At 39.4% G+C, this 24470-nt stretch overlaps 1 protein-coding gene and 1 non-coding gene across 4 annotated transcripts in view; both read right to left on the reverse strand.

Annotated features, from left to right (window-relative positions):
• Positions 1-24470, reverse strand: part of DIS3L2 (DIS3 like 3'-5' exoribonuclease 2) — a 351293-nt gene that overhangs the window by 250254 nt on the left and 76569 nt on the right. The gene's annotated exons all lie outside the window — the stretch shown is intronic.
• On the reverse strand, positions 9900-10121 carry LOC124516663 (small nucleolar RNA U3). Its single transcript, XR_006963087.1, has one exon. It is a non-coding gene; the product is annotated as a small nucleolar RNA U3 (small nucleolar RNA).

A 24470-nucleotide genomic window follows, 5' to 3' on the forward strand; every position in this document is an offset into this window, starting at 1 on the left:
GGGCTAAAGGACCTCACAAGGCTGCCATCAAGGTGTTGCCTGGGGCTGCTGTCAAAACCTATGGTTTAAGGATCAAAGTGCTCTTATAAGCTTGAGTCCTTCATTGTTGGCAAAATTCATTTACTTGCAACTGTAGAACTCATGGCAGCTTGCTTCTTTAAGGCCAGCAGGAGAGTATCTCTGACATCCAGATCTTCTTTTAAATGGCTCACCTGACGAGGTCAGGCCTATAAGGATAATTTCCCTTTTGGTTAACTCAAAGTCAATTGTTCAGAGACTTTAATAACATCTGCAGAAATCCCTTTACCTTTGCCAAATAATGTAACTTACTCATTGGAGTGATATCCCGTCATATTCACAGGCCCCATGCATACCCAAGGAGAGAGGATCATATGTGGTGTGTATATCAGAGGAGGGCTCTTGAGAGCCCTCTTAGAATTCTGCCTACAAAGACAAACATCCTAACAAAACCTTTAAAACAAATTGTATATGTTTATAAGAATAATACCATAAAAATTCTTTCGTGTTAAGCTTCTTTGGTTCAAAATTTGTGGGATTCATACTAAATGGTTGCACATAACTGTAGCTCATCCATTCTTCCAGTTATATAATCTACACTACACACATACCACAATGGATTCAACCATGCCACTACTGATGAAGATTTGGGTGGCTTCTAAGTTTGGGCTATGTAAATTATGTTGCTTTAAAGATTCTTGAACATGTGCACAAATGAACCCATTTCTGTGGAGCATATACCTAGGAATGGCACTTCTGGGTCATGGGGCATCTGCAGCTTTAGCAGACGATGCCACACAGTTCTCTAAAGTGGCTACTCTGACCGACATTCCCACGGGCAGAGTACGAGAGTTCCACTTCCTCCACCCTCACCAATTCTCAGCATTGTCAGTCCTTTGCAATTTAGTTGGGTAGCATAAGAACTCCAGCTTTGTTCGTCAAAATTACCTTGGTTAATAGTATCTATACTAAGAACCAGTTGCCACATATGAAAATGCTTGCTGGGACCGTGTTGAATCTATAGATCAATTTAAAGATTTAACATTTTCACCATCCTGAGTCTTACAGGTCATGAACATTTAGTTAGGGCATCTTTAGTTTCTATCAATGTAGTCTTTAATGTAGTCTTTCTTGAACATCTTCCACCATCCTTATCCTAAGGTACCTGTTTTCCTATGCTAATATGAAGGGTACCATTTTTAAATTACCATTGGTTTGTTGCTGATTCTAAGAATTCAAATAATTTTTGGAGGTTAACTTTGTATGTAGCAACCTCTTTCCTTGGGATTTTCCATGTATCCAGTCAAGTAATCTGAACATAAATAAAGCCCACTGTCTCCCTATCCTAATCTTTCCACCTTTTTTCTATGCTTTATTATTGACTATGACCTCTGGTACAATGTGGAATAGAAGTGGTGATAGTCAGTCTTTGTTTTATTCTCAGTATAGAAAGAAGAGCTTTTACCATTTCAACATTAATTGTGATGTTTAGTAGGGGTTTTTTTTTGGGTTTTTTTGTTTTTGTTTTTGTTTTTTTTTTTTTGTAAAAAGCCTTTATCAGATTAAGGAGGTTTCTTTCTTCTCCTACTAGTCTGCTGAGAATTTTTAACAGAAATGGGTACTGAATTTTACCAAATACTTTTCTGCAAAAACTGAAGTGATCATATAATTTTTTTCCTTTATTCTGTGAATGTGGTTCATTATATTGAGTTTTTAACCATTTTAACCACTTTACTGAGATACAACTAACATGTAAAAAGCTGTACATATTCAACATATATAACTCAATGATTTAGGGGATAAGTACATATCCATGAAACCATGACCACTACCATCAAGGTCATAGACATACTCCAGGTTTTCTCCCACCTTCTTTATTTTACTTTATTTGTGTGGTAAGAACACTTAACATAAGATCAATCCTCTTAGCAAATTTAAAGTATACTATAGAGCACTGTTAGCTACAGGTACTATGCTGTACAGCCAATCTCCAGAACTTATCTTACATGCTAGAAATTTTGTATCCTTGGACTATCACCTTCCCTATTAACAGAGTTTTGAATAGTAAGTCAATGTTGCATTCCTGGGATAAATCCCATTTGGTTCTACCAGTTTTTTGTTTAAGTCTGAGGGTGAGAGAGAGTGCAAGCAGGAGAGGGAGACAGGGAGAGAGAGAGAGAATCCCAAGCAGGCTCCAAACTGCCAGCATGCAGCCTGATACAGGGCTCAATCTTACAAACTGTGAGATCATGACCTGAGCCAAAATCAAGAATTGGATGCTTAACCTACTGAGCCAACCAGGTGTCCCTCTAATATTATTATTGTTTCTATATATCTATGGATTCAATTGCCTATCATTTATTTAGAATAACTGCATCTCTGTTCATGAGAGAAATGTTCCTGTAATTTTCTTATATGACATTGTCTTTGTCAGATTTAATAGCTAGGATATGCAGTCCTCATAAAACAGTTTTCTATTCTCTAAATAGTTTTGTAAGATTGATGTTATTTTACTTTCTTAAATATCTGAAAGCATTCACCTGTAAAGCCATTTGACCCTGGAGTTTTCCTTGCTAAAAAAAACAAAAATAAAAATAAAAATAAAAATAAATAAAATAAAACACCTAAATTAAAGATCAGTTTCTTTACTAGATAAAAAATTATTCAGATTTCCTATTTCTTCTTCTGAACATTTTGCTGTGTATTTCAAGAAATTTGCCTGTTACATCTAAATTTGGCCTTAACTTTTGAAAAATACTTTCACTGGGTATAGACAGATACCTAGGTTGGCAGTTATCTTCTTTCTGTAATCTTTTTTTTTTAATTTTTTTTTTTAACATTTATTTATTTTTGGGACAGAGAGAGACAGAGCATCAACGGGGGAGGGGCAGAGAGAGAGGGAGACACAGAATCGGAAGCAGGCTCCAAGCTCCGAGCCATCAGCCCAGAGCCCGACGCGGGGCTCGAACTCACGAACCGCGAGATCGTGACCTGAGCTGAAGTTGGACGCTTAACCGACTGAGCCACCCAGGCGCCCCTTCCTTCTGTACTTTAAAAAGATATCATTCTATCATGGCTTCCATCAGATTCATTTGAAAAGTCAGCTGTTGTTCCTTTGAAGAAATCTTTTTTTTTCCTATCTCTTGTCAAGAGTTTTCGCTTTGGTTTTTGTAAGTTTTACTAGAGTATGCCTACATATGATCTGTTGTGCATTAATCCTGTTTGAGCTTTCTTGGGTTTCTCAAATCTGTGGACTGACATCTTTTATACAGTTTGGGAAATTCTTGGCTGTTATCTCTTAAAATACTATTTGAGTCTCATTCTCTCGTTCCTTTTCTCTTTAGCTCAAATTAAATGTAAGGTGTTTTCGTCGTGTGTAATATGTGTTTTATCCCCATTCCTGTATTTTCTTCTATTTTCTCCATGCCTCAGTCTGTTTTACTGAACTATTTTGCAGTCTACTAATCCTCTCTTCTGTGGTATCTAAATTTAGCAAATCATATATACTGAATAAATCAGTCTCTATTATTTTTCAGTTCTAAAATTCCTATCCATTATCTTTCTATAAGTAACAGTTCTCTGGTGAAATTCTCCATCTTGTCATCTATTCTCTTGAACATATTGGCTCACTGTTTTTTTTTTTTAAGTTTATTTATTTTTGAGAGAGAGAGAAGCAGAGAGAGAGGGAAACAGAGAATACCAAGCATCTTCCATGCTGTCAGCACAGAGCCCAATGTGAAGCTCAAACTCATGAACCGTGAGATCATGACCTGAGCCAAAATCAAGAACTGGACACGTTAACTGAGCCATCCAGGCGCTCTGGCTCAGTCTTCTAGAATCAGTTTCCTATTACACCAAAATCTAAATTACCTGCGTGTTTCTACTGGTTTTTTTTCTCTAGGTTTTTGATCATTTGTCATACATGATAATTTTTTATTAAATGCTAGATAACATCAATGCAAATTGTAAGAGCTCTAGAAGATATTCCCTCCTTCCAAAGAAGATTCACTTTTCTTTTAGCAGATAGAATGGGAACAGATCATACTGATGCAATTAGAAGCTGAGAAGATCTGAGGATGGATTTTCTGCTTTTTTTAAGTACATACCGTCAACCAAACACTTTTACTGTGGGATACAAAATACATACGATAAATGTAATATAATTCAATAATTAGTCAAGAGTTCATGTTACTTATGAAATGTACTTGGGCAGTTTCCATATTATAGATGGTCTTCCATATACATGTTTATATGAATTTTACCTTTCTTGGATTTTTCTCCTCTACCAATCCTGGGCCCTCTATTTGCAGGCCCCTTCCAAGTCCCTGAAAAACCTTCCCTGCAATGCATATAGGCACATGTGTGCATTCTCTGTCTCGACCCACATTAGAGATTTAGGATGATGGCCTAGAGAACAGGGAGTGAGGAAGGGAGCAATGCCCTGCCCCAATGCTGTTTCTAAGAACTAACAGCTATCAGTGGAAAGCTTCAAAGGCAAAATGGAAGAACGGGAAATGAAATGAACAGCGATTCATTCTTTAGTCAATTTTGGACATCAAAAAAGTGTCAAATAACTGTAAAATGAATGAGTTTAGGAAAGTCATTTATTAATTCTAAGACAAAAATAACACTGCAAGTATCTTTCTCCAAAGGAACTGAGCTAAGGAGATGACTTATTTTCTGCCAGAAGAAGAGAATTTTCCTTTCAAATTAGAAAAAGTTAAAAAGCACTCTGGCTTTTGCATTTGTTAGTTTCCATATGTTAAGATATTCCTTATGGTTCTAAACAAAGAAACAAAAACAGGTTTTGAAAATAAGACTTCCTGAATCCATTCAGGCCTAACAGATGATCTAAACTTTCTGTATGTTCAATGAGGGCACCACACTGTCTGTTATATTCAGGATACAGTATTCCCTTATCTGGTGTACCACAGATGTCCAAAATAATATTTGCTGAATAAATCATCACATCAATGAATTAAGAGAAAACTGACATAGTACTTTCTTTGCTTTAGTTTATTATTAAAACTATATTTTAAACTATTTTTAAATAATTTAGTCATAAAACTGACACTAATACATTTTCTAAGTTCCATACAGCCTTAATAGAAGTACGTTGAAAGATGGAAGTATAAACAAAAACCCAAATTCAAGAATTTTATGATTTAGGGACTGACTTTTCATCTGTTGTCAGACTTTGCCCCCTCACGAATTAAATAAATATTCTCTGGCCTATTTAGAAATGAGTACATGAACAATGAAAAAGAAGTAATACAGTTCAGTCCACCTTGCAAAGTAATCCACACGGGCAATATACAGTATTTGCACAGGCCCGAAAAGAGTGCCTGTCACAGAATAGGTACTCAAGAAATGCTAGTTGCCATTTTTAACATCATATAGCAGGAGTCACTGGTAAGAAGCAACACAAATAATGCCCAGAAAAAAACCATCAAATACCACTGGTATGTGAACAGAAATAATAAGAAAGGGCTCTACAATATAGGTGAGAAGCATCTGCAGGTTTTTCAATTAAGCAAAACAGCAACCTTGAGTAACAATTGTGGAGATATAAAGGAAAGCCTTCCCAGTGGCAACGACCTGTGTAAGGGAGAAAAAAAGAGATACAAGCAGAGAACTGGAAGCAAAGGAAACAATGTGTGTGAAAAGAAAACGTAGACATGTAGCTGTATGGCGCCTATTCAAAGACCTCCCTTCTGGGGCGCCCAGGCTAAGGTTACACTGAAGGTTGCCCGAGAGGGCAAAGGGCAGGTCATGGAAGGCCTTTATGTCACACAAAGGAATACGAATGCAATTGGCAACAAAGAGCTAAAAGACTCTAGCCTAAGCTAATATTAACTGAAAAACAGGGGAGCTATAGCATCTGGGGCCTCTAGGAAAAAACAGACAATTCTGGAACAATTGAAATCTACAACCATACTTATTTAAAACCAAAGGAAATGAAGACAAATTTTAAGAAATCTGTAAATATTAATCAAGAAACATTACATAAGACATTTATAATCAACACCGTCCACCTTTGATATATCAAGCTCCCATGTGCAAACATCCAGCAAACCTGACTTGATCCAACGCTGTATTTTCTCTTCCAATTAAAGTTAGTTCTTCAGAAAACAAATTTTTGCTTTGGAAGACTACTAAGTTTAGTAAATTCACCCCATGCTTTTTACTCATAAGAGTTCACATCAAAAGATCATTTTTCTTACGTTGTTTGGAAACCACAAAATGGTTCAACAAAGATTTATTCCCCAACTACTGCATGTCAATTATGGCCACTAAAAGCAAGGACAGGAAAACAAAAGAATGAAATTCACACTTTAAAAGCACCTATTCCAGACAATATTTTTGGGTGACTGTAGCTCATTAATCCTGACCAAAAACTTCCTTCCATTTACATACAAGTCTCCTAAACCTCAGAGCCCCTAAATAAAGTGTCTAGAATGTGGACCCCAATCTGACTTGAAAAGCTCATGTTCTTTCTCAGATGCCATGAACATAAACATAAATAAGACACAGCTTTTGCCCTCACCAGCTTAAACTTGGGAGGAGACATGCTTATAATACATAGTTCTTTTGCCTAAAATATTCTCCCCTCCCCTGAATCTTCATTTGACACACTCTTCTCTCAAACTGAAATTCAAACGTCATCCAGTTGAAGAAATTTACATCAGTTCCCTTGGGCACAGCTGTCTTCTACCCTCCTCTGAGCTCTGGCATGTGTCTTCAAATCTCTGTAAGGAATGTATCAGGTAGCACATGGCGGCTCTGTTTACAGATCTGATCTTGGGCGGTCAAACTGTGTTCATCTTCACTCCCCTGGGCCCCAGGCACAAAGTGGCCAATGAAAAAATGCTGGGTAAATGAACGGAAGGTGGAAATCACCCAAAGAGAAGTGCCAGTTTAAACTCTGAATGTGCACAGAGGCCTCTTTGGGAAAGTGTGTAAAAAAAGAAAAGATGGCTCAGGACGGGAAATTGGGAAAGGTCTACAACTAGGTGGAGGAAAGAGAAATCAACCAAGAAAGAACAAACCAAGGAGAGAAACAGAACTGGACCACAGAACTGGGGCATGGTCACAAAGTGGATGGAAATCAATGGTCTTAAATCACTGTAGAAGCTCAAGGAAAATGAAAAGAAAATGATGAAAATGGATAGGAAATTAATGATGACCATGAAAGGAACAAGTTTAATTTTTTTTTTTTTTAGTTTATTTATTTTGCAAGAGAGAGCAAGCAGGGGAGGGGCAGACAGAGAGAGAGGGAGAGAGAATCCCAAACAGGCTCCACACTGTCAGCGCAGAGCCTGACACAGGACTCAGTCTCACAAACTGTGAGATCATGACCTGAGCCAAGATCAAGAGTCAGACGCTTAACCAACTGAGACATCCAGGCACCCCTGAAAACAACAACTTTAGTAGAATGGTGGGTTGGAAGCCAAACTGAAGAATCTAGATCACTATCAAGAAACAGGCAGTGGGTCCAAAAAAGTCTGGCTATAAAGAAAGAGGAATAGGGCGCCTGGGTGGCTCAATTGGTTAAGTGTCCAACTTTGGCTCAGGTCATGATCTCACCAGTTTGCAAGTTCGAGCCCTGCTTCAGGCTCTGTGCTGACAGCTCGGAGCCTGGAGCCTGTTTCCAATTCTGTGTCTCCCTTTCTCTCTCTCTGCCCCTCCCCTGCTCATGCTCTGTCTCTAAGAAGTAATAAATAAATGTTAAAAATTTTTTAAAAAGACTTTCTTTTCCTTAGAAAGAGGAATAAAACAGAAGAATAGAAAAGTATGCACAAAACAGGGATCTGTACACTTAGAAAAATACACCCCTGTGCCTGACTTTGGAGTACAGATTCAGCCTTATGCTTCTGTATCCACCAGAGAACTGAAATCGTGTCCAACGCAAAGTGCACATTGAAGATGATCAAACCAACATTTGAAATATCAACAATATCAAAGGATGGATGGGAAACAAAAGGTAAAAACTAAAGAAATAATTCAAAGTCTTTTATTGATTGGGCTTAATTATTTAGGAGGGGTATGACCCAGTAGTTCACAGATACCATTTGAAGAATTTTCTCATCTTCTGACCCAATAAATTGTACAATTGTACAATAAATTGTACTCTGAGAATTTATTTTTTTTTTATTTTTTTTATTTTTTTTTTAAATTTTTTTTTTTCAACGTTTATTTATTTTTGGGACAGAGAGAGACAGAGCACGAGCAGGGGAGGGGCAGAGAGAGAGGGAGACACAGAATCGGAAACAGGCTCCAGGCTCCGAGCCATCAGCCCAGAGCCCGACGCGGGGCTCGAACTCCCGGACCGCGAGATCGTGACCTGGCTGAAGTCGGACGCTCAACCGACTGCGCCACCCAGGCGCCCCTGTACTCTGAGAATTTAAACTTAAGGACACAATACTAAGAGGGGAGCCTGGCTGGCTCAGTCGGTTAAGCATCTGACTCTTGATTTTGGCTCAGGTCATGATCTCATGGTTTGTGAAATCTAGCCCCATGTGGGGCTCTCTGATGATGGCACAGAGACTGCTTGGGATTCTCTCTCTTCCTCTCTCTCTGCCCCTACCCTGCTCACTCACACACTCTCTCTCTCTCAAAAAAAATAAATAAATAAAATAAACATTAAAAAAAAAAAAAAAAGGAAACAGGGGTACCTGGGTGGCTCAGTCGGTTAAGTGTCCGACTTCAGCTCAGGTCATGATCTCGTGGTTTGTGGGTGCAAGCCCTGTGTCAGGCTCTGTGCTGACAGCCGGGAGCCTGCTTCGGATTCTGTGTCTCCCTCTCTCTCTGCCCCTCCCCTGCTCATACTCTGTGTGTGTCTCTCTCTCAAAAATAAACATTTAAAAAAAAAATAAGGAAACAACCCTAAGAAATAAAAGTTATGTATTTGAAGATGTTCTCCACAGTATTATTTATTTTTTATTTAAAGAAAATTTTTAGGGGCGCCTGGGTGGCGCAGTCGGTTAAGCGTCCGACTTCAGCCAGGTCACGATCTCGCGGTCCGTGAGTTCGAGCCCCGCGTCAGGCTCTGGGCTGATGGCTCAGAGCCTGGAGCCTGTTTCCGATTCTGTGTCTCCCTCTCTCTCTGCCCCTCCCCCGTTCATGCTCTGTCTCTCTCTGTCCCAAAAATAAATAAAACGTTGAAAAAAAATATATAAAAAAAATTTTTTTAATGTTTATTTGCTTTTGAGAGAGAGAGAGAGATACAGAGTATGAGCAGGGGAGGGGCAGAGAGAGTGGGAGACACAGAATCCAAAGCAGGTTCCAGGCTCCAGGCTCTGAGCCGTCAGCACAAAGCCCAACATGAGGCTCAAACTCACAGTGAGATCATGACCTGAGCTGAAGTTGGATGCTCAACCGACTGAGCCACCCAGACGCCCCTCCACAACATTATTTAAATAACAAAAAAATTATAAATAGTTAAAATGCCCTATAACATAGGAAAGCTATTAAAAATAAAAAATATCCACCCAATGAAACATTAGGCAGTACTTAAAAGTGATGATTTATTCAATCACTTTCTGAGTGCATTAACTTGTATTTAGAAATCTTAGTAATAAATGAAGATAATGTTTATAGTAAATAAAAGATCATAATACTAAATCATACACACATAATATGATTATTGTACATTCATTGTATAAAGGCATTTTGAAAAGCAGGTAACAAAGACACAAACGCTAAGAGGACAATAGGACTTACATTAGGTAATGAAGTAAATGTACTGCCCATGTGACATTCAACAACATGCTTTCTCAACAACAAAAACAATAATAAATAACCTCCTTCAATAACAAACAAAAACAACCTGGGCATATACAACTCAGTAACTGCCTGCAACCTTTTTTTTCCATTTTTTTCCCACTCAGATGGCAACTCTTCCCTCTCACTCTCCCAAAGGAAGAGAAAAACAGTCATCAGGGAGAGAAAAAGGATAATCAATGGCAACAGCTCCAGAAGCAACACCCAGAGCCAGCGGCAGGCTCAGGAGAGGGCGCTGCACCTAATCCTCGTGGTTTCAGGTGCTCGACACGTTCAGAGAAACTTCTCTAGGACCGAACTGCTACTGAAAGCATAGTCTTCCCACATACAACGTTTTATAAAAGGGAACTTTTGATGCTCCAGAAATAACCCACAAAACAATAAAGCAAAGGGTCATCAATCCACAGGCTAGATGACTGAGGGGTACCATTTTGAAATGCCCAAAATAATGACCTGCGTGTGAAAAGGAACAGAAGCAACAGACATCATATACTGCTCATACAATGGATGAAATACCAAAGAACACAGGACATTTCAGGGCCAAAATTGTGTATATATTCACAAGACTAATTCCTTTTGAACCGAAAAAGTTTAGGGACAGTATATTTTAGTGATACGTTACAAAAATCAATTTTTACTAAACATGGAGTCCCCAGATGACCCAATAATTCTACTCTTAGGTATACAACCAAAAGAACTGAAACATGGATTCACCCAAAAACTTGTTCATGAATGTTCATAGCAGCATTATTCATAATAGCCAAAAAGTGTAAGCAATCCAAATGTCCATGAACTGATGAAAAGATAAAATGTGGCACATTGTACAGTGGCATATTATTCAGACATAAAAAGGAATAAAGAATTGATAAATGCTCTAACATGGATGAATATTGAAGACATGCTAAGTAAAGAACCCAAGCACAAAAGAGAAATACTGTATGATTCCATTTATATGAACTGTCCAGAACAGAGTCATCTATGGAGACAGAAAGAAGACTAGTGGTTCCCAGGGTCTGGGAGGGAAGGGGATGGGAAGTGAATGTTTAATGAGGATAAAGTTTCTTTGGGGGATGATTAAAATGTTCTGGAATTAGACAGTGGTGATACAACACTGTGACTATTTTTAAATCACTAGACTGCACTCTTTAAAGTGGTTTTAACCACACTCAGATACCACCTCATGCCAGTCAGAGTGGGTAAAATGAACAAATCAGGAGACTATAAATGCTGGCAAGGATGTGGAGAAACAGGAACCCTCGTGCACTGTTGGTGGGAATGCAAACTGGTGTAGCCGCTCTAGAAAACAGTGTGGAGGTTCCTCAAAAAATTAAAAATAGATCTACCCCATGGCCCAGCAGTAGCACTGCTAGGAATTTACCCAAGGGATACAGGAATGCTGATGCACAGGGGCACCTGTACCCCAATGTCTATAGCAGCACTTTCAACAATAGCCAAACTATGGAAAGAGCCTAAATGTCCATCAACTGATGAATGGATGAAGAAATTGTGGTTTACATACACAATGGGATACTACATGGCAATGAGAAAGAATGAAATATGGCCTTTTGTAGCAACATGGATGGAACTGGAGAATGTTACACTAAGTGAAATAAGTCCAATAGCATAGGGGAAAAGGAAAAGTCATACAGAGAAAGACAGATACCATAGGTTTTCACTCTTATGTGGATCCTGAGAAACTTAATAGAAGACCATCAGGGAGGGGAAGGGGGAAAAAAAAAAAAGAGGTTAGAGAGGGAGGGAGCCAAAACATAAGAGACTCTTAAAAACTGAGAACAAACTGAGGGTTGGTGGGGGGTGGGTGATCGGTATTGAGAAGGGCACCTGTTGGGATGAGCACTGGGTGTTGTATGGAAACCAATTTGACAATAAATTGCATATTAAAAAAATAAATAAATAAAGTGGTTTTAAAAGTAAACAAAAATAAAATGATTAAAATGAGGATTTTATCTCAATAAAATCATTACTCTAATCATTTTTAGCATAATCTAACCTCTCTTACCAAAGTGAATGTCAGAATGAAAGGATAATTCCAATACAAATAATAAATCATTTTTATAATGTGGGTACCCTATTTATTAAAGAACAATATATCCTTTTGAAAAACTCCAAACATAGATATTTGAACAGTTTCAGACTCCCTTTGTTTAGATTTTCTTCTTCCAGTTCTTTACCCTTCCAGCTATATTATGCTTTTTCTTTAAAATCTCATCTGATGCAACAGCATATGACAGAATAGCATAGGGGAAAAGGAAAAGGAATAATGCTCACATTATTAGAAGGTTTTTCATACTGTGGACTGTTTCAAACAAAATTTTGAAAACTGAAATAACTTTTCAACATACTCTAAGTTTACTTTTGCAAAAAGACTGTAACATGTTGCAAACTACTAAAAGCAGGCCTCAAACAGCGGGTTAGGAAAAAAGAAATAGAAAACCTAGGTCATAACAAACACGTATGAAACACATTCTAAGAGGTAATTTCTCAGGAAAAAAAATTTGAAACTGGAGATTAATAGAAATGACATGATTATTTGAACTTAATATAAAAGGAGATGTCCTAAAACAAATCTTCTAAAAATGGAAGAGGAGGTGGATTACATGACACTTATTGATTGGAATAAAAACAACTTATGATAAAGATTGAAATCAGGGCGCCTGGGTGGCGCAGTCGGCTAAGTCCCCGACTTCGGCTCAGGTCATGATCTCACGGTCCGTGAGTTCGAGCCCCGCGTCGCGCTCTGTGCTGACAGCTCGGAGCCTGGAGCCTGTGGCAGATTCTGTGTCTCCCTCTCTTTCTGCCCCTCCCCTGCTTGCACTCTCTCTCTCAAAAATAAACATTAAAAAAAATTTTTTTTAAAGATTGAAATCTTTTTTCAATAAACTAATTAGTAAATTTTTTTCCAAATACACCTATAAGAATAATCTCTCAGTCCTTCTTTGCTAGCTAAACGGAGAAAGGAAGTGTGTGTGTGTGTGTGTGTGTGTGTGTGTGTGTGTGTGTGTGTCTTTGATCAGGGGGAAGGTGGTCAGAATCTAATTCTGCTAAAATAAGGAAATCATTACTCCCACAAATCTCTGAAGACCCAACAAGTCACACTGCACTCACAACTCTTCCCCAGGACTAGCTACAATACAGTAATGTCATATACACCTTCCTCCTTTCTCTACAATGCTTTAGTAGTTTTTATTTTAAAAGAAAGAAAAGTTAATTATTTAATTATCCACCATCAGTGCTTCTCAAAATTTAAAGTTCATACAAATCACTTGGGGATCCTGTTAAAACACATACTATTCACGCTGGTGGCTGCCAGAAGGGAGGTGGGTGAGAGGATGGATGAAATGGATAAAGGGGTTAAGAGTACAGTTATCTGGATGAGCACCGAGAAATATATAGAATATTTGAGTCATTATATTGTACACCTGAAACTAACATATCACTGTATGTTAATTATACTCGAATTAAAAAAGAACTAAAAACAAAAACAGTCTTATTCAGTGGGCCTTGGGGTACAGCCTGAGATTCTGCGATGCTGCTGGTACGTAACACACTTTGAGCTGCAGGGATCAGGAAGGAATACCACATCCCACACCAGGTACGTACTGCAGAGGACAGGCAGACGGCCCAGAGCCAATATACCCAGGGGCTGCAAGGCCCAAGCTCCTCAATGTCAAAAGCCAACTACGTCTTATCCCAAAGGATCTGAGACTACGGTCTTTACAGACTGAAGATACTCCATTGTAGCACATTACAAACAATGAGACCTCACTCCGATGGTTACAGAAAAAGAAGTGACTGTGCACCAAGGATTCCAACAGTACCCAGGCTCGTCTTGGCTTCACACAGCAAGGTGTGCGTACTCACCTCTACGACTGGTCTCTGCACCCAATGAGCAGGAACCTCTGACAAGGTTGACAAGGACTCATCTCCAGCCATCCCTCTTCCCCTCACAGCCTCCATTCCCACTGTAATAAACAACTTTCAGGATTTAGAGCAGGCCAGGCTCTCCCTTCCAACAAGCCTCTAGTTCAAACTTACTTTACATTCAGACTTCATCTCCTCCAGAAATTTATTTCCCAAAACATTCTTTGAGACTCGGCAGGCTAGCAGGGTGTTGCACAGTGCTCTAGGACTCCACGGCTGCACTCACCGCTCTGTATCGCTCCACTTGACAGACAGTCTCAGCCTGGGTTCCTCAAGAAAATCAAGCCCTTATACACTAAGGCACCCACTATGCGTAACGAAGAAGCTTCTCTACTTTGAATCTAGAACGGCACTATTTAAGTACCACCTTTGGAAGAACTGAAAACACAGGCACTCAAGTCACTTTCTATGTTATGCGGTTTAGAACCAGATCCTGCCTATCTTATTCCATACCATGTTCCTAAGGTATAGCGTGTTGCCTGACTCACAGCAAGCACTCAACAAAACCTTGATGGAGGGGGGACCTGGGTGGCTCAGTCAGTTAAGCATCTGATTCTTGGTTTCAGCTCAGGTCATGATCTCACAGTTTCGTGAGTTCAAGCCCTGCACCGGGCTCTGCAATGGCAGCTCGAAGCCTGCTTGGGATTCTCTGTCCCTCTCTCTCTCTGCCCCTCCCTCACGTGCACTGTCTCTATCTCTCTCAAAATAAATAAATAAACTTAAAAAAAAAACACCATATTATTAGAATAACTCTAAAAAAACAAATCACATAATCCAGTCAACTAACTTCCCAGAACCCATGGAGATAAAGACTCTTTAGAATTTTCTGCTTAAAAAACAAAACACTCAAGAACTAAAAGCTCCAATTATTGAGATGGAGTCAAAATTGGAAGACCTTTCGCAACACAGATGTCATGCTGCTTAAGGCTAAGAACGAGGGGCCTGTGTTGAGTCCTATAGTGCTTGCTAGGTCAGGCGGGGCAAGGGCCTTCGTGAGGCCTAACCAGGCCTCTAGAACTGGGCTCCACAAACTACTGCTCATAGGCCAAACCCAGCTGTTTTTGTACATGAAGTTTTACTGGAATATAGCTGTTTTCAGGCTACAGAGGCAGAGTTCAGAGGTTGCGATGGAAACTTATGGTCAGTAAAGCCTGTAACATTTACTATCTGGCTTTGACAAAAGTTTGCTAACTCCAGTTCTAGAATGCTACCAAAAAAGTCACCATCGGGACGTCTCCCTTCTCCTGGCCAACTGTCCCCAGTGCATTTGCTCCTAAAACCTGATCTGGTTTTCTAGAGAGCAGGTCCCTGTCTCCACCTCCATTCTGTGTGCTGTGTTATCACTTCACTCTTTTTTAATTTTTGTAACCTTTATTTTGGAGAGAGAGAGAGAGACAGAGTGTGAGCAAGGGAGGAACAGAGAGAGAGGGAGACACAGAATCTGAAGCAGGCTCCAGGCTCTGAGCTGTCAGCACAGAGCCCGATGCGGGGCTCAAACTCATGAACCACAAGACCATGACCTGAGCTGAAGTTGGATGCCCAACCAACTGAGCCACCCAGGTTCCCCTCACTTCACTCTCTTACCATCCAAACCCAACCTCTTCGAGTACTCAATCTAGTTCATTCTCAGTAACTTGTTCTCAAATGGTAACTTTTGATCTGTGTCTTTACTAATTAAGTTTTAAGTAATTTGATGTATTTCGGAAATCTCTCACAAAGACAGACTATGAGGACCAGAAACCTCAGGCTCCGCCTCTGGGAAACCCAGCCTAAGGTACTGTAATTTAAGTTTTTCTCACATCTGCTATCCCTGTGTCTTTTATTCTTGAATCACTACCCTGTCTTAACCTCCTTCCAGCTCCCTAATGCCTGTATGATCACAGCTGAACTCCTTTACTAGCATGAAGACATTTCATGATGTGACCCCACCCACCCATCATCTATTAGCCTGGCCTCGTCTCCTGCCACATTAAATCCCTATCTTACATTTCAAGCTCCAAAACACTAAAATACCTGTAATTTTCCAAATCTACAATGTCCCTTTCCCTAGTTGCCTAAATTTATAATATAGTTATGCATATGCCCTAAATCATTACTAGTTTCCATAAAACATGGGATAAGATATATCTATTGAAATTTTTAAAATAAAAACTAAAGAGCAGTAGCAAGCAACAGTATCACAACACTACTAATAATGATAAACACCGTATGGTTTATAAAAATTATCACACGAATGCCAGTACATTTCCTTAAAACATAATTTCCTTGCCTTTTAATACCCCCAAACTGTACCATTAGCTTGATGCAAAGATCAACAAACTTACTTTGCATCACACGTTGTGCTTTCAAGCAAAAATTATAAAACTAGAGGTGACCTGAAAGGCCATCTAGATCTTTCAGGTATTTCTGAATTCCTCCTTCATTAATGGAGATGAATTTGTAGTAAGCGATACAGAAGCTGCTGACTGATCTCCATAGTGACCAATGGCATACACTTTTCAGATGGCTAGTCAAGAATGCAACATATGATCAACCTAATTAATGCAGTGTGACAGTCATTAGTGCAGTTCACCACGTATATGCTCCTATCCCTACTTGTAGACACTTGGTAGGACGACACTTCTTGGCCCTCCTGTGGTTGAGGAGGGCCAGGTGACTCATTCTAGCCAATGAGGTGTGAGTAGAACTGATGGGGTCATTTCTGGGCAAGGACATTTTAAATGTCCAAGGCTCTGTGGCTCTTTTCTGCCACAGAAAAGGGGAATACTCCTGTTAGCAGATATTTCATTCAGCCTGGGCTCTGGGGTGAAGATAATACAAGGCAAGGCCCTAGATGATCTTGATGGGCAAACAGCATGGGTACAAAATAAACAATGTTGTTCCACAGTATAACCTTAGCTATCACAACCTTCCAGCAATTTAGATCCTTCAAAGGAATGCATAGTGAGACACCAACATTTTACATCAACATTTTATTTCTACTGTGAATAAATGTTATCAGTGGTAAATTCAAGAGCTGGGAATAGCAAGTTTGAGTTATTATGTGCTCTTGACCAAACAATGCCTCTCAGTCTTCATTTCAAGGAAGAATAATAGTAATAGTTGACATTTCTTAAGCACTTAACAATGTGCCAGCATTGCTAAAAGTCCTTCATCTACATTAATTCATTCCATACAATGAACGTGAGTTTCACCAAACCATCTCCACGGAGTTACGGAGGACTGAATTAGTTTTCTAGAAAATAATCCTGAAATATTAATTGGGAGTTTCCCAGCACAAATAAGCTACTCTATCCTTAAATGATACATTCCTTATTTCAGACATTTCAATTTGAATTATGGAGATCTGAAGGCATGTTTAGAGCAGGCAAGAACCTGAAGTATTTGATCCCAGAGCTGGCAATAATGAAGAAGAAAAGATGATTGTTAAAAATAGGTTTGTGTATATAACAATTTTGGGAAAATCTGATCATGGCAGTAGATATACCTTACCTACCATATTGCTATGGGTGGAGGCTCCAAAGACCTTGCCCTCCATCATTAAGTACCTTCCAAGTCTTTTTCGGGCCTGTCATACAGGCCAGGAAACCAAACAGTTCTAAGAAATCCTAATTCCACTGGAATTGAGAACAATCCAAAATGATAGTGGTTATGTAAGAGACTGGATTAAGTATAATCTAGTATGATGGATGCATATTTAAAGAAGAACTTGGAAGACAAAACTTTAAAACAATCACTTGAAGGAAAAGTTAGTTGTCAAAGGAAACAATTTACTGTACGAGACCCATTTCGTGTGACCATAAGAAGGTTTGGAACAGCCATTGAAAATTAGGGATTAAATGTGCACTTTGATTTTTTTGTTGTTTGTTTAATTTAGAACAAGAGTAGTAACTCCTATCAACGCTTCCTTTATTCTTTCAAACCCATTAGTTCTTTCTTTCTGTGCCAATCTCTTCTAAAATACCCATCCGTACTTCTATTATTCCTTTGCTGAAGTGTATTTTTGCATAACAGTAAGTTTTCTTAGTAACTGTATAACAGACCTGTTAAGAAATACAGAATAATTATCCCTGCTTCTCCACCCTCCTTAATTCATGCATAGACTTTGCTCTATTGAAAATTAAGTGAAATAATCCTGTCCTAAGAGAAAATTAGACTTCACTAACAAAGTGCTTAATTGATTTATTCCAACTATATCCTCTCTGTCTGATGCAAGTGCTCTCAACAAATACCTAAGGGATAAACGAATAGCATTATAGTTTTCCAGTGGCTATCAATATATCAAATCGACTCCAGCCTTTCTTACTATAGTTTTAAACATTCAGACAAAAAATATAGGAACTAATTTTGAATGAGTAGAAATTTCACTTGACATCTACCTCTGACTCTTTAGCTAATCAGCTTCTGTTTCACACTGTAGAACAGTCTAATTTTAATATGCTCTTATCCTCCTCCTTTACTCTGATTTTCCCTGGGTCACTCACTATGGCTGCATCAACTAAGCTGCTCACCCTAGTTCGCAATCAAGCAAGGTAGGCAACATTCAAACAGCTTTGGCTCCTCCTCTAAGAGGCCTTAGCTTTTAACCCACCTCCCAGATCCAAGACACCAGACCTTAATTCTGGGCTCCCAAATTGCCTTTGGTACAACAACAACACAAAAAAGGCCCAGAATTCTGGCTCTCAGGGTTGGTCTCCTGCTTTGGTTCTTGCTCCCAATACTGCTCTAGCCAATTCTCCTAGCATGGCAATCAAATAGCATCCTTGACTCCAGCCCAGGAGCCAGCTCCACCAGTCTGTTCATATTGAGAGAGTCCTATGCCTCTGAAATCAGTCCTATGTCTCTGTCAGAGAAGGACCCACCTTTACCATGGCAACTGCCTACCTGCCTTCTGAACACCTGTGCCACGTGCCCCACGAGTTTGTGATCTACTCTCAGGTCAGGATGACAGCTGGGTCTGTAACCCCTTGTTCAGCAGGCTGTAGCTCTTGAGGTAACTTTATAATTGGGTCAGCTCTCTCAGTATCTGATCCGCTATCTAGAGCAGATGTCTGGTAAGGTTATGGCACATTCCCAACACCTGCCTTCATAATGCCCTGAGAAGCTATCATGCCTCTCTAGTCTTAAGACAGAACCACTAGAATTCTAATTAATTTTTTCTAAAGCAGCTATTTTCTAAGAATTAATACTAAGCCTTTGGTCATTTCAACTGATACAATTATCCTCTTTACCCACGATGGGAACTCAAGATACTACCTAATGCTAAGGTATATATTACTATTTCCTGGATTTATGCTGATTTTTATGATACTTGACAATTTCTATCTACATATCCAATAGCTCTCTTCTTTTTTATCTCTGAAATAACAAATAATAATGAGCTCATGAAATTCAGAGATGTGAATCTGAATCCCAACTCTGTCATTCTCTAGTTATATATTCCCTAAATAAGTAAAATGTGTAAGCTAAGACTCAAGTTTCTCATTCACAAAACTGGAATAGAGACAACAGCAGACTAAAGAATGGTATGATGCATTAAATATAGTTCCTGGTACATAGCAAGCCCTAAAAAGTTAGCAATCATCCAACATCCGCAGGGTTTATATATTTGTGATGCACTATATTGGGCTACTAAAAGAAGGAAAATAACAGGGTAAACTTATTATAGTTAACAAAAAAGATGAAGGACAAAGTTGTTTAATGATTATGGAGATGAACTTAATGGGACAAAGGGAAGAAAAGGAAAAGAGAATGCAAGAGGCAGGGTGAAGATCAAATAAATGGCAAAGGGAGTGTTTACAGAGCAAAGAGCAGTATCTGTGGGGCTTCTGCAAAAGGGGCCAAGGCCAGGGGCGCCTGGGTGGCTCAGCTGGTTGAGCATCCCACTCTTGATTTTGGCTCAGGCCACGATCTTGTGGTTCATGGGTTTGAGTCCTACGTCAAGCTCTGCATTGACAGTGCAGAGCGTGCTTGGGATTCTCTCTCTCCCTGCCTCTCCCTCTCTCTCTCTCAAAATAAACTTAAAATGGGCGGCGGGGGGTAAGGGGGGCTGGCCCACAAGGCTGTTGGTCTTCTTGGAAGGCAGGGTCTGGAGAACTTTTTTTTACCAGTCTCTAGGAGAGTTGGGAGGGCCGCACTCAGCCGATGGCACAGCAGGGACAGAGAGCCTTACTCCACATGTTCCTCCCCGAAAGTGGAAATTTTCACAATCCTCTCTTGCCAAATCATTCTCAACCCAAGTCATTCTCATCCTAAAACAAAACAAAACCTCTCTTCTCCCTTCCCATCTTCTTTTTCTTTTAACTTTTTTTAATGTTTATTTATTTCTGAGAGAGAGAGAGAGAGAGGGAGAGGGAGAGGGAGAGAGAAAGTGGCAGAGAGAGAGAGACCCACAAAATCCGAAGCAGGCTCCAGGCTCTGAGCTGTCAGCATAGAGCCCGATGTGGGGCTCAAACCAATGAACGGTGAGATCATGACCTGAGCCGAAGTCAGACACTTAACCAACTGAGCCACCCAGGCGCCCCATCCCATCTTCAAACCTTAGTGCAGATGGAACCTCCTCTAGGAAACCTTCTCCAGTCCTCTCATAAGAGTTTGGTGCCCCATAATGACATGTATTTCTTTCTATTTTGCAAACCATACTACAGTTGTTCCCATCCCCATCCCATCCAGCCTACGAGCTCCTTAACAGCAAAGCCTGTGACCTTTCCCAGGCTGAACCTCCAGGATCTAGCACAGAACAGGGTGCAGGATGAGAAGCCAACAGGTACCTGGCGCAGTTCTGGGCAGAATCATCAGGACCTGTGAAATAGCTCCTAATCATTTGGAGGACAGGTCTCCCCCCGCTTTGAAAATCTGAGGAAAACCAGACCCTCAGCCTAGAAAAATACACACACACATGCACACACTCACACAAAAGAAAAAAGAAACCCTATAAGAGGAAGAAGCTGAAAGTCATGAGATCTGGATTCTGCTCCCTGGCCCTGCCAAAAACTTCCAGTTCCTAAACAAGTCACTTAATGTCCCAATTGACAAAGTGAAGAAACTATCTTTTGTCCCTCAACTATCCTTCATTAGATGTCTGTAATAAAAACTACATATATATACTACAAAAGTGGAAGAATTCTAAAATTAAAATTGTTATATAAGAGCAAATTATTTTTTATGATTGCCTCACAGCTTGATTCTTTAACAGCTATCTATTTTGCCAAAAAACATGCTGTGAAATAAATTGACTATTTACTACTACAGCTAAAAGAATTGTTGTTTTTTCTAAAACCCCAAAGGCCCTGTAGTTTACATACCCAAGAGGGGGTGAGCACAACAAGCATAAAGAAGCAAAGATGAATAATCCAATTAATTCACATTTGCTCACACCATTGACTACAGATTCCTCTGACAACAATATGCTTTTGTACTAACAAACCTGTAATACAATTGGCCAGTATGCTTTGAGATGTTTATATCCTACATGTCAGGGATGCTTGAGGACAGTCTGAATATTCTCTTCTCTCTAGTTTGACCCTGTCACCAACAACTGTGACAGGTGGGCTACAGCCAGCAAGGCTTCCCGCTTCAGAATGGGAAGCTATGAAATACTCTAAGTAATGAGGCCCAAGAGACATACCTAGTGGGGTTGACTTTCATATAAAAAGCAATTATCAGGCAGTCACTGTGAAGATCCTTAGGAGCTCCACAGAAAACGAATAAGTCAAGGAACCCTGGACCATCCTCTACATTTCAAACCTGCTGACAGCTGAAGAGGGCCTACGCACACACCAAGGCAGTCCCTCGGTCATCTCCCTTAATCTACTGCCAGCAACTCAAAGGGTCCTCCTTGCCCGTCTAGGCTTTTCTCTGTATCCATACCAATCCCTGTTCATGAGAAAGGGCTCAGGATCCGGTAGATCAAAAAATGCCTTCCTAGATTTGAGCAGACCATATGGACTATGAAAGTCTGAGTCTGTGGACACCCATTTCTCTGCCCCTCTGCCCCTCTGCGTCAGCCTGTTCCCTAAACCAAGCACAGCTGAAGTTTTTGTTTTGTTTTTCAAAAATTATCTTTTTAATGTTTGTGATATGTGATATTCCCGATTTCATTCCTGATATTGGTGACCTGTGACTTCTATTTTTGTCAGCTGTACTTGAGGTTTATTGATTTACTGATTTTATTATAGAACCAATATTTGTTTTTCTGTTTTCAATTTCATTGATTTCTGCTTTAGACACAGATGAAAGTTAACCACCATGTTTCATACCCTCCTTGTCCAGGGGCACAGATCTCTCCACAGTCTCGTCAGCTGACCTCTAAATGCTGGCTTACCCAAGAACTCGGTACTCAGCCTTCTTTTCTTTAGCTACACTCTCTAAGTGATCTCATCCACCACCTCGGATTTGACATTACGTATCTGCTGATGACTCCCAAATTTACATCTCTAGCTTCAATCTTTCCTTGGAGCTCCAGGCTCATTTGTCCAAATATCTTATTGTTTCTTTATTTTCAGTTATTTTTTATGGCTTTACTGAGGTATAACTGACATACAATAAACTGCATATATTTAAGGGCACCTGGGTGGCTCAGGCATTTGAGCATCCAACTCTTGATTTTGGCTCAGGTCATGATCCCAGGGTCAGGGGATCAAACCCCGCGTCAGACTCCACACTGAACATAGAAGCTGATTAAGATTCTCTCTCTCTCTCTCTCTCTCTCTCTCTCTCTCTCTCTCTCCCCTCCTCCTCCTCCTCCTCCTCCTCCTCCTCCTCTGCCCTTCTCCCCTGCTCACTCTCTCTCCAAAATAATAAAAAAAAACAATTACATATATTTAAAGTGCACAAATTGATTGGCTTTGACATACATACACAATTATGAAACTATCCCATCAAGATAATGAATATGTCCATCACTCCCAAAGCTCCCTTGAGGCCCCTTGGTAATCTATCTTTCTTACTCCTGCCCCAAGCAACCAATGATCTGCCTTTTGTTCATACAAATTAGTTTGTATTTTCTAGAGTTTTATATAAATGGACTCATACAAAGTGTATTCCTTTTTGCTTAGCTTCTTTCATCCATCATAATTTATTTTGAGATTTGTCCATGTTGTTGCATGTATCAATACTCCATTGATTTTTTTTTTTTTTTTTTAACTGCTGAGTTGTATTTGTTGAATAGGTATGGCAAAATTGGTTTTCATGCCTTCGGACATTTGGGCTGTTTCCAGTTTGGGGCTATTACCAAAAAAGCGGCTATGAACTCATATGTAAGTCTTTATGCAGACAAATGCCTTCATTTCTCCAAGGTAAGTATCCAGGAATGGAGTGGAATGGCTGGGTCATGTTAAGTATACACTTAACTTTTTCAGAAGTTGTCAAACTGTGTTCCAAAGTGAATATACCATTTATATTCCCACCAGCAGTGCATGAGAGTTCCAGCTGCTCCACACCCTTGCCAACACTGGTTATGGTCAGTCTTGTTAACATCAGCCATTCTAGAGATTTTATACTTGTATCTTGTGCTTTTAATTTGTATTTTCTTTTTTTTTTTTTTTTTAAATTTTTTTTTTTCAACATTTATTTATTTTTGGGACAGAGAGAGACAGAGCATGAACGGGGGAGGGGCAGAGAGAGAGGGAGACACAGAACCGGAAACAGGCTCCAGGCTCTGAGCCATCAGCCCAGAGCCCGACGCGGGGCTCGAACTCACGGACCGCGAGATCGTGACCTGGCTGAAGTCGGACGCTTAACCGACTGCGCCACCCAGGCGCCCCTAATTTGTATTTTCTTAATGACTATGTCAAGCATCTTTTCCTATGCTTATCTGCTATCCATATATCTTATTTAGTAAAGTATCTCTCAAATCTTTAATACAGTTTTTAAATAGGCTGCCTGTTATTGACTAAAAGAGTTCTTCATAGTCTAGATAATAAAAATCTTTGGTCAGATAAATGTTTTGCCTTTTTGTAACAGTGTTTATTAAAAAGCAAAAGTTGATAATTTTAATAAAGTCAAATTTATTATTTCTTTTATGCTTCATATTTAAGAAATATTTGTTAAATCTAAGATCACTAAAAATTTCGCCTTTTTCTTATAGAAAGTTTATAGTTTTTACACAAACATTTATATCTACAATCCACTTCAAGTTAATTTCTGTATATGGTACAAGGTAAGGGTCAAAGTTCATTATTTTTCATATGGCTACACAATTGTAATAGCACATTTGTTGAAAAGAGATCTTTTCCCCACCAAATTATTTTGGCACCATTGTAGAAAATCAAATAATCATGTATGTGTGGGTCTACTTCAGGCCTCTCTACTCTGTTCCATCAATCTATATGTCTATCTTGACATTACCACACAATTTGATTATCAGAGCTTTATAGTAAGTCTTGAAATCAGGTGATAGACAGCCTCCAATTTTGTTCCTCTTTGTTTTGGCTATCCTAGGTCCTTTGCACAACTATATAAATCTTAACATCAGCTTGTTAACATCTATAAAGAAGCCTGCTACAATTTTCTTTGGGATTGTGATGAATCCATCTATCAATCTGAATAGAATTGGTATCTTAGCAATACTGAGTCTTTTAATTCATGAGCATGATATTTTTCACCATTTATTGAGACCTTATGTAATTTTTCTCAGTTTATAAACTATAAAACGTTTATAGTTTTAGTGTACATGTCTTACACATCTTTGGTCACATTTTTCCCTCAGTATATCATAATTTTGATCC

This window comes from Lynx rufus, unplaced genomic scaffold (assembly GCF_022079265.1).
Source record: "Lynx rufus isolate CCGP_SWC_20201006 ecotype Redwood Valley unplaced genomic scaffold, mLynRuf1.p SCAF_2, whole genome shotgun sequence".
Taxonomy (NCBI): domain Eukaryota; kingdom Metazoa; phylum Chordata; class Mammalia; order Carnivora; family Felidae; genus Lynx; species Lynx rufus.